We start from the raw sequence: 16,643 nt of genomic DNA, 5'->3' as shown, positions 1-16,643 counted from the left end.
ATTTTCCAACTCTGAAAGCCAAAAGTGGTGTGAAAACCAGCATCATCTAGCTGACCCACTGAAATAAGACTCTTGGTCAGCTTAGGCACATGTCTCACATGTTTCAAAACAAATGCAGACCCATTTGCAAAAGAAAACTTTATGTCACCTGCTCCCACTATGTCACATGCATAGTCATTTCCAAGATGCACACAACCTGTCTTTCCACTGTCATAAGTGGAGAACCATTCCTTATGGGGAGTAACATGGAATGAAGCACCAGAATCCAAAATCCAATCCTGGGAATATGCATCATCTGAAGTGGTAAGCAACTCTGTAGATAAACTAGACATGAAGAGAACATCATTGTCACTATCACGTGTGACTGCATTGATCTCCTCGATCTTCACTTTTCCTTTGTCCTCCCTAGGACTCTCTTCCTTTTGATTTGCACCCCAATTTGCATTCTTTTTCTTATCCTTTTGCTCTCTTTTCAGCTTGTAGCAATCCTTTTTCATATGGCCCTTCTTGCCACAATGGTAACACTCAATGTTCCGTGCCCTGGATTTGCTACGAGACTTCCCTCTTTCTTGGGACTTGGTTTCTTTGCCACATGGAAAGAAAGCATTGCCATGTAAATGGGTCTACAAAATGAAGGTCACGGGTGATGATGTGCCTAGGTACAAGGCCCGATTGGTTGCTAAAGGGTTCAAGCAAGAGAAGGGTGTGGACTTTGATGAGATATTCTCTCCGGTTGTGAAGATGACCACACTTAGATGCATGCTTGGACTAGTGGCATTAGAGGATATGGAGCTTATGCAAATGGATGTCAAGACAGCTTTCTTGCATGGGGATTTGCATGAGGAAATTTACATGGTTCAGCCGGAAGGCTTTGAAGAAAAGGGCAAAGAGCATTTAGTTTGCAAGCTGAAAAAGAGTCTCTATGGTCTTAAGCAAGCACCTAGAGAATGGTATCAGAAGTTTGATGCTTTCATTCGGTCCCAGGGTTTTAGAAGGAGTGAAATTGATCACTGCCTCTACACTAAAAGGGCTAAGGATAGTAGCCTGATAATCCTGGCACTATATGTGGATGATATGCTATTGGCTAGCAAGAATACTTATGAGCTAGATGCATTAAAGGCCAAGTTGCATGAGGCCTTTGATATGAAGGATTTGGGATTTGCAGGTCATATTCTTGGTATGCGCATCACGCGTGATCGGAGTAGGAAACTCCTTTGGCTTTCACAAAAAGAGTATGTTACAAAAGTATTACAGCGTTTCAATATGGAGGGGGGGAAGGCAGTGAGTACTCCATTGCCTCCATATGTGAAACTGAGTCATACAGATAGTCCCAAATCAGATGAGGAGAGGGCCATGATGGCCAAGGTTCCTTATGCATCAGCAGTTGGGAGTCTTATGTATGCTATGATAGCTACTAGACCAGACATTGCATTTGCAGTGGGAGTTGTTAGCCGGTATATGGCTAATCCAGGAAAGAGGCATTGGGAGGCAGTTAAGTGCATCATGAGGTACATGAAGGGTACCAAGGAGATGTGCATCTGCTTTGGTAAAGGAGACATGCGTGTACTTGGGTACACAGATTCAGACTATGCAGGGCATGTGGATAGTAGGAGATCCACTTCTGGTTATGTGTTCACCTTTGCAGGTGGTGCAGTGTCGTGGATGTCTCGCGCACAGAAGTGCGTTGCTTTGTCTACCACAGAGGCTGAGTATGTTGCAGCCACAGAGGGTTGCAAGGAGGCTATATGGCTTGATCGGCTAGTGGGAGATTTGGGGATTCATACAGGTGTACCGACATTGCATAGTGATTCCATGAGTGCTATTCAGCTAGCACGGAATCCGGTCTTTCATGCAAAGACCAAACACATTGAGGTCAGGTACCATTTCATCAGGGAGGTACTTGAGGACAAGCGCATAGAGCTTGTCAAGGTTCATACAGATGATAACCCTGCAGATATGCTGACGAAGAGTCTACCTAGTCAGCGGTTTGAGTATTGTCGTGTATTGATGGGCATTGGATAGTATGCTCACTGGTTGTTCTCCCTTAAAGGCACATTGTCCTTTAAGTGGGAGGTTGTGGGGGTTAAAGGTCACTGTGCCTTAACCCCGGTTATGTACAATACTCAAACACACATATAAATGAATGAAAAAGAAGATTAGGGTGGTTCTGCACCCACCAAACTTGTGTGGCTCTCTGTCTCTCTCTCTCCTTCTTCCGTTCTTGCTTCCGTTGAGAGCACTCTCAGTGTTCATGGTAGTTATGCAGCTCTGAAGTTGTCATTTTTTGGAGTTTTATGTTTCATGGTCTTCTATGTATTTTTTGAGCTTGATCTCAGTCTTAGTAGGAGAGTTTGTTTGAGCTATGTATACCACTGGTTTTTTTTAGGTTGTTTGGCTTGGGAGGAAATGTGGCAAGTGTAAAAATTAAATGTAAGGGGTGTAGGGACAAGGATGTTGAATGAATGCCTTTTACCTTCTGATGGTGTTGTTCACTCAATGAGTTAAATGTGGATGTGGGTGGCTGTGAAGGTGGATTAGGCTCTACTGCTTTTGTCCATTCAGCCGGCAAAGCTCCGCTTGTAATACCTTGAGCCTGAAAGAGGGTATGATGAATCTTAAAGGATGAGGATAACAAGAATCCTCTCTAAAAAAGATCCAATCATACTTGCAAAATCAGGATCTAGAGAGAGAGAAAGGCTAAATCTAGAGAGAGAGAGACTAAAAGCCTACACTTTTTGAGGTCCCCTCACTTTGTGTAGAGACCCAAAAGGTCCATTAGGAAAGAAGGGAACTCATTTTGAGGCCCTCTAAGAACTCCTATATTTACCTATTTTTGTTACACCCAAAATATGGAAAATTCCATAAGATACGGATACTTAAATCCACTCTAGTACCCAGGCTTCACATTGAATGCGAGTATAAGATCCTATACTTTCTATGAAAAATTTGATGATTTTGACATCGTCAGCGTGTTTGAAGCGGTCCAAAACCCCCAAATCAACTCCAGAGACACCGAAAACCAATGCCTGGAGGCCCAAAAAAGGGCAAAAATGCCTAAAACGCCACCTGGCCAAATCACATTTTATTGCAAATATTCCATTTGAGGCATTTCTTCCCTTTTTTGAGCCTTTGAGCATCGTTTTTGGTGTCTCTGGGGTTGACTAGGGGATTTGGGCCCGCTCCAGAGGCGTCGATGACGTCAGAATCATCAAATTCTGCAAAAAAAACATCTTTGATGATCACATATGTCAGACCTAATAAAAGAGAGATTTTGAAAATGACTTCTTTTATCTTTTTACTTTCTTTTTATGACTTCTTTTATCTTTGAATATGACTTGTTTTTATGAAATTTTTGGTATTTTTCACAATGTTACGTTGGCCCTTTACTAATCGGTCGAGAGCCTATTTTTCTAAACTCTAAAAGGCCCCAAAATGAGCTCTATTTTTTCCTAATACCCCCACTTTGTGTAGAGACTCAAAGGTCCCCCCACTTTGTGTATAGACCCAAAAGGTCCCCCTATGAAGATAGTGGGAGAGAGGGAAGGAGTCTCACTTGAGGCTTTCTCACAATCACAATGGGGGAATACACACAAAGGTGGAGGTTGAAAACAGTTTTCCTCTTCTTAGTTGTGAAAGCCAAAAGAACTCTAATACAAAGAAATAGAAGAACCCTATATGTGGGTCTCAAACCAAACTCAACTAACTAAGGTGGCATACTAATTGAGCCACAAACTAGAGTAGATAAGGATAGCTGTCATCCAGCTATTATTCGTGGGCGGTATACCAACCGCATCTCTAGCTAACAAGTCGGTGACATAAATCCACAACAGTCACCCTGGCATATCGCGAGTGGAGCTCGATATCTCAACACTCCCCCTCGAGCTCAATCCCAAATCCTACACACCAACCAGGTCTCTGAACTTGCGCAGCTTCTCTGCGCCCAATGCTTTCGTGAATATGTCAGCTACCTGATCCTCTGTGCTGACATAAACTAGATCAATAAGACCTAGTAAAACCTTCTCCTGCACATAGTGATAATGCACCTCAATGTGCTTTGTTCTAGCATGAAAGACTGGGTTCTTTGCCAAATGTATACTGCTCATGTTGTCACAATAAATGACAACTGGCCCATCTATAGACTGATGCATATCATAAAGTAGCTTATGCAACCAAACTACCTCACATGCAGCCATTGCTGCACCCTTGTACTCAGCCTCCGTGCTCGAAAAGGCAACTGTAGGCTGTTTCTTGCTGCTCCAAGTGACTGCAGCACTCCCAAAAGAGAACACATATCCACTGGTAGATCGTCTATCAGAAATACTACCAGCCCAATCAGCATCAGTGTATCCATGCAACTGTATCTGAACCTTAGCCTCATAAAATAGTCCATACTGCAATGTGGACTTCACATACCTAAGTATGCATCTAGCCGCATCCAAATGCGGTTTCCTTGGAGCCTGCATAAACTGACTTACCAACCCAACAGCATAGCTCAAATCTAGCCTGGTAATAGTCATGTAAATCAAACTTCCTACTATGCATCTGTACATAGTAGGGTCTTCCAGAAGCTCACCTGCATCTGCGCTCAGCTTCACATTCTGCTCCAAAGGAACTGAAATAGGCTTACAGCCTGTCATCCCATATTTGGACAGCATGTCCAATCCATACTGCCTCTGCAAGAGGAGCTGTATCCCACTTGGTGATCTAATCACCTCAATGCCCAAGAAATAACGTAGCTCTCCCAAATCCTTCATCTTAAACTTCTGCCTCAATAGCATTTTTACATGAAGGATATCTTCATCACTATCACCTGTGATGATCAAATCATCAACATAAATGACCAGCAGCATAATCCCTTTCTCTGTTTTTCTCACATAGAGTGAGAAATCTGCCTTGGAAATATGAAAGCCAATAGTGACAAGATATTGTCCTATCTTGTCAGACCATGCTCTAGGTGCTTGCTTCAAGCCATACAAGGCTTTCTTCAACCTACAAACAAACTCAGGATGAATAGCATGAACATAACCTGCTGGCTGCTCCATAAAGACCTCTTCTTGTAAATCACCATGCAAGAAGGCATTCTTTACATCCATCTGATGTAAAGACCATCCCTTTGATGTAGCCATAGCAATGGTTGCTCTTATGGTTGCCATCCTTGCAACCGGGCTGAAAGTTTCTTCATAATCAATGCCATATGTCTGTGCATACCCCTTGACAACTAATCTTGCCTTGTATCTATTCACAGAACCATCTGCATTGTGCTTGATCTTATAAACCCACTTACAGCCAATTGCATTCTTGCCTTTAGGAAAAGGCACCAATTCCCATGTAGCATTAGCATCCAAGGCATCCATTTCTTCCTCCATGGCTTTCTCCCATTTTTCATTTCCCATGGCTTGCTCAAAAGCAGTGGGTTCTGGTTCCTGTATCACTTTGACCATATAGGCATAGTGAATGGCTGTAAATCCATCATATTTCAGCCTATCCACAGGATACCTAACCCTGGTAGACCTGCGCAAAATAGGCTCACTTCCAGGTGCTCTCAAAACATCCCTGGTCTTCCTTACTCCAGGTGTAACAACAGAAGGAATACCCAACTCATCATCAATGCTCTGTTCTGAGCCACTGGATTCACCATCCACACAAGAGTGACCTGCATTCACATCAAACATGGGCTGATCTACCTTCTCTTTTCCTTTTCGTGATACCTGTGTACCACTATCTGCATTGCTTTGAGGAGATTCTCCTGATCTCAATCTACCTGTCCATGGCGAAGTATGTGAACCGCTGCTAGAGGACACTGCAGGTCCACTGATATTTTGTGATTGCTGCTATGAATTTTTTGCAGCATTACCATTTTGTGCATCTACATCAATCATCACATTTACTGGTTTATACCAGCTGCTCATCTCATCAAAAACAACATCTCTGCTCACTGTGAACTTACGTGTAGAAGGGTTATAGCATCTATACCCTTTCTGCTGCAGAGAATAACCAATAAAGACGCACTTCTCAGCCTTTGGATCCAACTTGGACCTCAACTCATCTGGCACATGGACATAGGAAATGCATCCAAAAATCTTCAAATGAAAAATATCTGGTTTCCTACCAGTATACATCTCCTCTGGCGTCATGCCATGTATTGCTGCAGTGGGAGTCCTGTTCATTATATAGACTACTGTAGCAACTGCTTCAGCCCAATAATAATCTGGTAGATCTTTTTCATTTAGCATAGCCTGAGATACCTCTCCAATATGCCTGTTTTTTCTTTCTACAATTCCATTTTGCTGTGGGGTATGACTGCATGAATATTGCTGCTTTATACCATGCTCCTGCAAGAACCTTGCAAACTCATTTGAGAGGTACTCTCCCCCTCCATCTGACCTTAGGCATTTTATTTGCAGGCCTGTTTCTTTTTCAACCATAGCTTTGAAAGCTTTGAAGTGCCCAAACACTTCACTTTTCTTTTTCATAAAATACACCCACAGTTTTCTACTGAAGTCATCAATAAATATGACAAAATAGTGACAGCCTCCAATAGATGCAGCTTTTGTAGTCCACACATCAGAGTGGATTAATTCCAATGGCTTTTTACTCTCTTGAACATGCGTAGGAAAAGGTTTCCTTGCCTGTTTCCCAAATTGACAGGCTTCACAGACCTTGTGCATTTCTGCAACCTTGAATTTAGGCAATCCTGCAACAATATTTTGGGCTTGCATTGATTTAAGTCACTGTATATTAACATGACCAATGCGTTTGTGCCAGATATCAATATCTGCAACTACACCGGTCCCATGTACAAACATTGCTGCACTCAATTCAGGCATGTCTGCATCCAACGTAAACATCCTGCCCTTCTTCTTTCCTTTTGCTATCAAGCGACCATTATTTTTCATATCCTCAACAAAGCATCCATGAGGATTAAATCTGACCTGCAAGCCCTGCTCAAAACCATCTGACCAACCGAAACCAGGTTCTTGGTGATGTTCGGGACATGAAATACATCAGACAAGTATTTCTTTTTCCCATCCTACATAGACAAAGGAATTTTGCCAATCTGCACAATAGGATGTGCAGTATCATCACCAGTCTCCACAAATCCTGGTTTTTCCATTTTTCTTGCATTCTGCATCCATTCAGCGTGACCTGTCATGTGGTTTGATGCACCCGAGTCAACATACCACACATCATTGCTTTCTTCTGCACTTGTTACAGAATTTGTCATATGTTGCACCATAAACAAATGCTCATTTCTGTCATCACCCTGTCTACTAGAGGATGCATAATTGCCTTGCTGCAATTTTCCATTCATAATGTCATTCTGCTTTTTATAGCAGTCCTTAGCCATATGACCCATTTTGCCACAATAGTAGCATTCAATATTGCTGTTTGCATTTTGGCCTCTCTGCCATCCACCACGGCCTCTTTGGATCCCCCTGCCTCTAGAGTTACCACGTCCTCCTGCATAGGACTGGTTTTCTTGCGTTTGCTGCATATTTTGATTTCTACCACGGCCTGCAGATCGGCCTCCTCTACCTCTGCCTCTACCTCTGCCTGTGGGGGTTAAAGGTCACTGTGCCTTTACCCCGGTTATGTACAATACTCAAACACATATATAAATGAATGGAAAAGAAGATTAGGGTGGTTCTGCACCCACCAAAACTTGTGTGGCTCTCTGTCTCCCTCTCTCTCTGTCTCTCTCTCTCCTTCTTCTGTTCTTGCTTCCGTTGAAGAGCACTCTCAACTGGTATCAGAGCCTGAGTGATCTAGCTGAGCGTGCGTGAATGCTGGAACCTCAGCAGCTCTATGGGAGGAAGGAGAAGCTCTGTGGGAAGCTTTGTGGGTGACTTTACTTGCATCCGAGTGTGCAGACACCTTGGAGGAACCTTTGGAAAAGTCACTTTGGCTTTGCGAAGTGGTTTTGAGAGCCTGTTAAGAGCTTTCAAAGAAAAAGTCGTTTTTTGAGCTTTTCCTTGTTCCGTTCGATGACAGAGACTCCGTATTGACTTGTAGAGGCAACTATTGCTTGCTTTTAGTGTCCACATTACTTCAGGAGCCTGGAAATACCTTCATTCCTGAATTTGGGATCATTTCATTGGATTTCTAACTCACTGTGTTAGTTCCTGCGTTTTTTGCCCGGGTGTTGGAACTCAAGTTTGGAGCAACCATTTGCAGATCTGTCAGTTCCGATGGACTCACAAGGTCCTAAAACTTCTATGTTGCTCATCATTCGCACTCCGGTGGAGTTTACAAACAGCTCTGTTTCCAAAAACGTTTTTCAGTCCGTGTGTTGGACCCAGTGATTGAGACCACGGTTTCCAAAACCGTCTGTCCCATTGCGTTCCGGACGCCCAAAAACCCCTACCTATTAGTTCTTGCATGATTCGGTGGAGGATTTTCAGAGTTATAAATCTCTGTGTATTCGATTTCATCTCTCTGTTATGCATTTTTCATTCTAAGGTTTTGAAACCTTAGATTTATGCCACATGGCAGTGGATAAGTGTTGACTCCCATTTCTCACTCATCGGTTGGGATTTTGGAGTTCTGGCAGAAGAGAGATATTTGCAAATTTTCTTGCTGATTCCGATTATGTAATGCGCCCATGTTTTGAGGCATCTCAGGTTCTATTTTCAGTAGCGCTCATTACCGTAGGACTATGATTTCTTGAGCATACCTTATGCAGATCACTCTGGTTGCAGTTTGAGCAGTGTGCGCTCATTCGTGGTATGCATTGGGTTGCAATGGATGATTTATAGGCCATTTGGATGCATTGCGGTCCTTGTTGGATGCGCTGATAGGCCCAAATTGCCTTGTGGGATGCTATTTTTTATGGACGCTTTGCACATGGATGCTATTTTAAGCTGAGGGACAGCTTTGACACATTGCAGGTGATGCACTGATAGTGCTATGCTCTCTTGGATGAGATATTATTGATGCATATGCCAGTGGACGGTGTTTATGCTTGAGTCATTTGGCACTTATTGGCATTTTCTTTTGGGCCAGATTTGCTCATATGGATGCATAGTATATGCACATGAGTCAGATGCATCTTTTGATGCTTTGAGCTTTGAGTTTTGGTGATATTTCAGTCTATTGTGGCATACACATTTGGGTGCACCTGGTATTTGGTGTGATTCTCTCTTGCAGGCACTAGCATTTGGGATTTTGTTTCATTTGCATCATGGCATCCTCTTCCACGTATGAAAAGGAGTTTTTCAGCATTAAAAAGTTTGATGGGACAAACTTTTCTTTGTGGAAAGAACAAATAAGGGATGTGCTTATTCAAAAGAAGCAGATTAAACCCTTGGCAGGTATTGAAGCTAAGCCTGCGGATATGTCTGAGGATGATTGGAATGAGTTGGATGCATTAGCAAAGTCTACTATTAGACTTCATCTTGTAGAGTCAGTTTATTTCACAGTAGTAAATGAGCAGACTACGGAAGATTTGTGGAAGAAACTGTGTGCCACTTATGAGAAGGAAACTGCCTCTAATAAAGTTTACCTCATGAAGAGGTTGTTTGAGCTGCAAATGAAGGAAGGGGTCTCTATTGCTTCTCACTTGAATGAATTCAATATTATTTTCAGCCAGCTTCAGGCTCAAAAAATGAATTTTGATGCGGAGACTAAGGCAATATTTCTTTTATGTTCATTGCCATCCTCATGGGATACCTTCCGTACAGCTATCAGTAACTCTGCACCTGGTGGAGTACTGAAATTTGATGATGTTGTGGGTAGGTTGTTGGCCGAGGAGATTAGACGGAAGTCTATGGATGGCAACAAGCAGGATGCAGCCTTAAATGTGCAAAGGGGCAGATCACAGTTCAGGGGGAAGTCCCAAGAAAGAGTGAAGTCACGTAGCAAATCCAGGGCACGGAACATTGAGTGTTACCACTGTGGCAAGAAGGGCCATATGAAAAAGGATTGCTACAAGCTGAAAAGAGAGCAAAAGGATAAGAAAAAGAATGCAAATTGGGGTGCAAATCAAAAGGAAGAGAGTCGGGAGGACAAAGGAAAAGTGAAGATCGAGGAGATCAATGCAGTCACACATGATAGTGACAATGATGTTCTCTTCATGTCTACTTTATCTGCAGAGTTGCTTACCACTTCAGATGATGCATATTCCCAGGATTGGATTTTGGATTCTGGTGCTTCATTCCATGTTACTCCCCATAGGGAATGGTTCTCCACTTATGATAGTGGAAAGACAGGTTGTGTGCATCTTGGAAATGACTATGCATGTGACATAGTGGGAGCAGGTGACATAAAGTTTTCTTTTGCAAATGGGTCTGCATTTGTTTTGAAACATGTGAGACATGTGCCTAAGTTGACCAAGAGTCTTATTTCAGTGGGTCAGCTAGATGATGCTGGTTTTCACACCACTTTTGGCTTTCAAAGTTGGAAAATTCAGAAGGGCTCTATGCTTTTGGCCAGGGGTGCCAAGTGTGGGACTTTGTATCCCTTACATGTATCAAGGGTATTTGATCATGTTGTTGCAATAACCGAGCAGCCAAGCACTTCTTTGTGGCATTGTAGGTTGGGGCACATGAGCCAGAATGGAATGAAACTCTTGCGCCGTTTGGGTTATGTACCGCATTTGAGTTTCTCTGATTTTGAATTTTGTGAGCATTGTCTCTATGGGAAGCAGACTAAATCAGCCCATAAAAGAAGGGCAAAGAAAGAGTTTGAAAAGCTTGATTTGGTGCATTCAGACGTATGTGGTCCCATGCCTACACGGTCATTAGGCAGGGCTGAATACTATGTGACATTCATTGATGATGCAACTAGGAAAGTGTGGGCTTATGCTATAGCTCGGAAGAGTGATGTGTTCTAGGTATTTCAAAAATGGATGGCCTTGGTTGAGAATCAGTCAGGTAGAATGCTTAAATGCCTACGGACTGACAATGGTGGAGAGTATCTCTCTCATGACTTTCAGCATTTCTGTGATACTCGTGGGATTAAGAGGGAGCTTACATCCCCTCGTACTCCAGAGCAAAATCCAGTTGCAGAAAAGATGAACCGCGTACCATTCAAGAAAGGTTGCAATGCATGCTTTCCAATGCAAGTCTTTCTGGTGGTTTTTGGGCTGAGGCAATGAAGACTGCAGTGCATGTGATCAATAGATCACCTAGTAAGAGTTTGGATGGTGGTATTCCTGAAGAGGCATGGAGTGGCAAGAAGCCCTCTTACTCTCATTTGCATATATTTGGGTGTGAGGCATATGCACATGTGCCAAAAGAGCTTCGAAAGAAGCTAGATCCTAAGTCTAGGAAATGCATCTTTCTGGGTTATGGTGAAAGTGGAGAGATGGGCTATCGTCTCTGGGATCCAGAAGCAAAGAAGATCATACGCAGCCATGATGTGGTCTTCAATGAGAAGAAGATGCATAAGGCACCCATGAGGGATGTGGAAATGAGGAGAATCACTTTCCAGGATGTGAATCCACCTGCATATGTTGATAGACAGCAAGCTGTCCATGCACCAAATGTGCAAGAAATGGTACCACCAAGTACTCCCACAGGTATACAATCAAGGGTAGATGATGGATCATCTATTGGTGGAAATGATGAGCCAAATGTGGCTGATATGCAGGTGGGACAGCAAGCTAAAATGCCCTTGAGAAGATCATCTAGAGTGTCTAGACCGCCTGATAGGTTTGTTCCAGGGGTAGACTATGTGATGCTTACTGATTGCGGGGAGCCTTCTTGCTATCGAGAGGCTATGATGCGTGAGGATCAACGCAAGTGGGAGTATGCTATGCAATCAGAGATGAGTTCACTTATGAAGAATAAGACTTGGGACTTGGTTTCTTTGCCACATGGAAAGAAAGCATTGCCATGTAAATGGGTCTACGAAATGAAGGTCACAGGTGATGATGTGCCTAGGTACAAGGCCCGTTTGGTTGCTAAAGGGTTCAAGCAAGAGAAGGGTGTGGACTTTGATGAGATATTCTCTCCGGTTGTGAAGATGACCACACTTAGATGCATGCTTGGACTAGTGGCATCAGAGGATATGGAGCTTATGCAAATGGATGTCAAGACAGCTTTCTTGCATGGGGATTTGCATGAGGAAATTTACATGGTGCAGCTGGAAGGCTTTGAAGAAAAGGGCAAAGAGCATTTAGTTTGCAAGCTGAAGAAGAGTCTCTATGGTCTTAAGCAAGCACCTAGAGAATGGTATCAGAAGTTTGATGCTTTCATTCGGTCCCAGAGTTTTAGAAGGGGTGAAATTGATCACTGCCTCTACACTAAAAGGGCTAAGGATAATAGCCTGATAATCTTGGCACTATATGTGGATGATATGCTATTGGCTAGCAAGAATACTTATGAGCTAGATGCATTAAAGGCCAAGTTGCATGAGGCCTTTGATATGAAGGATTTGGGACTTGCAGGTCATATTCTTGGTATGCGCATCACGCGTGATCGGAGTAGGAAACTCCTTTGGCTTTCACAAAAAGAGTATGTTACAAAAGTATTGCAGCGTTTCAATATGGAGGGGGGGAAGGCAGTGAGTACTCCTTTGCCTCCATATGTGAAACTGAGTCATACAGATAGTCCCAAATCAGATGAGGAAAGGGCCATGATGGCCAAGGTTCCTTATGCATCAGCAGTTGGAAGTCTTATGTATGCTATGATAGCTACTAGACCAGACATTGCATTTGCAGTGGGAGTTGTTAGCCGATATATGGCTAATCCAGGAAAGAGGCATTGGGAGGCAGTTAAGTGCATCATGAGGTACATGAAGGGTACCAAGGAGATGTGCATCTGCTTTGGTAAAGGAGACATGCGTGTACTTGGGTACACAGATTCAGACTATGCAGGGCATGTGGATAGTAGGAGATCCACTTCTGGTTATGTGTTCACCTTTGCAGGTGGTGCAGTGTCGTGGATGTCTCGTGCACAGAAGTGCGTGGCTTTGTCTACCACAGAGGCTGAGTATGTTGTTGCAGCCACAGAGGGTTGTAAGGAGGCTATATGGCTTGATCGGCTAGTGGGAGATTTGGGGATTCATACAGGTGTACCGACATTGCATAGTGATTCCATGAGTGCTATTCAGCTAGCACGGAATCCGGTCTTTCATGCAAAGACCAAACACATTGAGGTCAGGTACCATTTCATCAGGGAGGTACTTGAGGACAAGCGCATAGAGCTTGTCAAGGTTCATATAGATGATAACCCTGCAGATATGCTGACGAAGAGTCTACCTAGTCAGCGGTTTGAGTATTGTCGTGTATTGATGGGCATTGGATAATATGCTCACTAGTTATTCTCCCTTAAAGGCACATTGTCCTTTAAGTGGGAGGTTGTGGGGGTTAAAGGTCACTGTGCCTTTACCCCGGTTATGTACAATACTCAAACACATATATAAATGAATGAAAAAAAAGATTAGGGTGGTTCTGCACCCACCAAAACTTGTGTGGCTCTCTGTCTCCCTCTCTCTCTGTCTCTCTCTCTCCTTCTTCCGTTCTTGCTTCCGTTGAAGAGCACTCTCACTGCCAGCATTTGAGTAGAAGACAGTTTCTTTTGAAGTTCCTGCTGAAGAAGATGCACCACCATTTCTCTACTCTTTGGAAATTAGAAGAGCAATCAACTCCTCAAAATCAGGAAATTTTTCACGGACGGCAATGGATGTCCGGAACTGTGCATAATCCTTTCCTAGACCATTCAAGGTCACAGAGACCAAATCGTCATCATCCACTGGCGACCCAATGGAAGCAAGTGCATCTGCAATTTTCTTCACTTTCATGTGGTAGTCATTTATGCTCAAATTTTCTCTCTGCACATTGTGCAACTCCTGTTTGAGTTGCATTTTCCTAGCTTGCGTATTTGTGCTGTACATTTTTGCCAAAGTATCCCATGCCTCCTTTGGCGTATTCGCATCCTGATATGCACAATCATGGAGTCCGAAATACTGATAGACAGCCAGTACATAACTTTCCTGGCTCTCTCATGCCATCCTTTGAATGCCTGCATTTCCTGTTGACTGGTAACATTAGGAAGAACAGGTTCTTCTTCATTTCTTGTAATGAACTCCCAATAGCCTTTTCCCATCAAGAAATTCATCATTCTAAACTTCCATGCCTGGAAGTTGTTCTTGTCAAGCTTTTCAGTGACAATCTGTGAAAGAGAATCAGATGCCATTACAGAACACTGCAAAATATTCTGTCACTGCAAAAAAACACAGCTTTTGCCTCACACGGGCAGATCTGCAAAACTGACGAAAGTGGTATTTCACCACACAGTCACTTCCTAGTGACGATTTTGCATCAACAGGCAATAGGCATGAATTTGTAACTCCCAATATCTCTGCACACAGGCATACGATGCAATTTCTGTGGCACCTTTCCACCGACTAGCCGCGCAGTGGTCGCACAGCAAAAAACAGGGCCTTTTTTTGAGTGCCTGCGAAGAACTTCCGCCTTCAAAACAGGCCCCGAAATGGCCTCAAATCAAAAAAATAAAGTCACACCGCGAAGGGCGTCTCAATCTGAAACAGTGCACTCCTGCACTTCTGGCTATGCTACATGTAGAGATTTGCTCCCAAACTCGAAATAGGAAAGCAACACTGGTCCTCTTACCAAGACACCACGAACTTGGCTTGCTTTCTTGAGCTCCTTACCACGAACAAGGCTCTGATACCATGTGAAGATAGTGGGAGAGAGGGAAGGAGTCTCACTTGAGGCTTTCTCACAATCACAATGGGGGAATACACACAAAGGTGGAGGCTGAAAATAGTTTTCCTCTTCTTAGTTGTGAAAGCCAAAAGAACTCTAATACAAAGAAATAGAAGAACCCTATATGTGGGTCTCGAACCAAACTCAACTAACTAAGGTGGCATACTAACTGAGCCACAAACGAGAGTAGATAAGGATAGCTGTCATCCAGCTATTATTCGTGGGCGGTATACCAACTGCATCTCCAGCTAACAAGTCGGCCTAACAAGTCGGTGACATAAATCCACAATAGTCACCCTAGCATATCGTGAGTGGAGCTCGATATCTCAACACCCCCCACTTTATGTAGGGACCCAAAAGGTCCCCCCCAAAAGTGGAGGGACTCTTGTCCAAAAGGTTTCCTACAAAAGAGGTCCCATCACAGAGGTACCTATGGATTTGTGTAAAGACCAGCATGTATTAATATCTCTCAATAGAATGAAGCTCTCACTCTTCGGGGTTTAGTGTTTAAGCTCACTATTGTGTTCATGTGATTGATCTCCATTGCATCCATGCTCTCTTACACTATCATGTTCTAGCATGTCCTTTCCCTAGCACTCCCTACCCTTGTATGCCCTCCTCCTCCTCCCTCCTCCTCCTCCCTCTTCCTCCCTCCTCCCTCCTCCTCCCTCCTCCTCCATCTCCTCCTCTCTCCTCCATCTCCTCCTCCCTCTTCCACCATCTTCCTCCACCCTCCTCCCTCTTTCTCCTCCTCCCTCCTCCTCCCTCCTCCCTCTTCCTCCACCCTCGTCCTCCACCCTCCTCCTTCCTCCTCCTCCTTCCCCTCCTCCTCCTTTCTCCTCCTCCCTCCTCTCTCCTCCTCCACTCTCCTCCCTCTTCCTCCTCCCCTTCCTCCTCCTTCTTCCTCCTCCTCCTCCTTCCTCCTCTCCCCTCTTCCACTCTCCTTCCTTTTCCCTTCCTTTTTTGTCCCTCCTCCTCAACCCTTACCCCTTGAATCCATGAAGGAGGCTAGCTCTCCACTCCTCAACCTTAGACTCCTCCTAAACCCCGCAACCCCCTCTGAACCTTGGAACTCCTAGAAAGCTCTCTCAACCCTGTCCCCTTTTTGAACCTTGAAATCCCCTTCTAAACCCTTGGACTCCTGTGGAGGCGAGAGCCTCTATCCATTGTTATGATTAAGCCCTCTTTCTCACTCAGTGCACATGAGATCTTATTTCCATGCTTTAGCCTACACCTCTCACCCGAATACGACTCAAGGACCTATTCTACACTTGTGAACACCTATGCTACAACGAGTGATGTCATGGTTGAAGGTGACCAACACCCTTGGAGCCTGCACTTGGGAGAAACAATGACAACACTCACTATTCTATTGTTCCCGCATTTCAAGTTTATGGATCAGAATCTTGACATTTCGATTGGGTAGAGGAGTTTGAGCACTGTAAGCCTTGATACACCAGGAAAGTCAAAGACAGGAATGTTTGTTGTTGAAAAACACACATATACTTTGACCTGGCCCATCAAGCAATGAATGGCTTGAGATCTGGTTGTGTTTGAGCATTCTTCCATGGGGATCGATGAAGCATGTTGCTCTAAAATGGAGGAGATTTGAAAATGTCAATGTTGAAGGATCCGATAAAAAGATATTATCACATAAGAGCAATTAGCCGAGGGGGCTTATAGGTCACGTGGTTCAATCCATCCCAAAATATGTGCTTTACAATTTCATGGCCAACTAACAAGATAAGCAGTTTAGGACATGCCTTGCTAGTTTTCCCTATGAAACTATTGTCTCTATCATAGATTTTGCTAAAAATTATTCATTTCAAGAACAAGATGAGATATAAAGTGCTCACAAGTACAACAAGCAGATAACAATTCTTATGCATATCATGTACATTCATTTGCTTGAATCTTCTACGACTGATGCCAATCTGCTTGTTGACTCACAGGAGAGGCTTTTTGTCACCTA

This window comes from Dipteris shenzhenensis, chromosome 6 (genome assembly GCF_047967505.1).
Source record: "Dipteris shenzhenensis isolate YYH24624 ecotype China chromosome 6, Dip_SZ_1.0, whole genome shotgun sequence".
Taxonomy (NCBI): domain Eukaryota; kingdom Viridiplantae; phylum Streptophyta; class Polypodiopsida; order Gleicheniales; family Dipteridaceae; genus Dipteris; species Dipteris shenzhenensis.
This window is presented reverse-complemented; position numbering follows the sequence as displayed.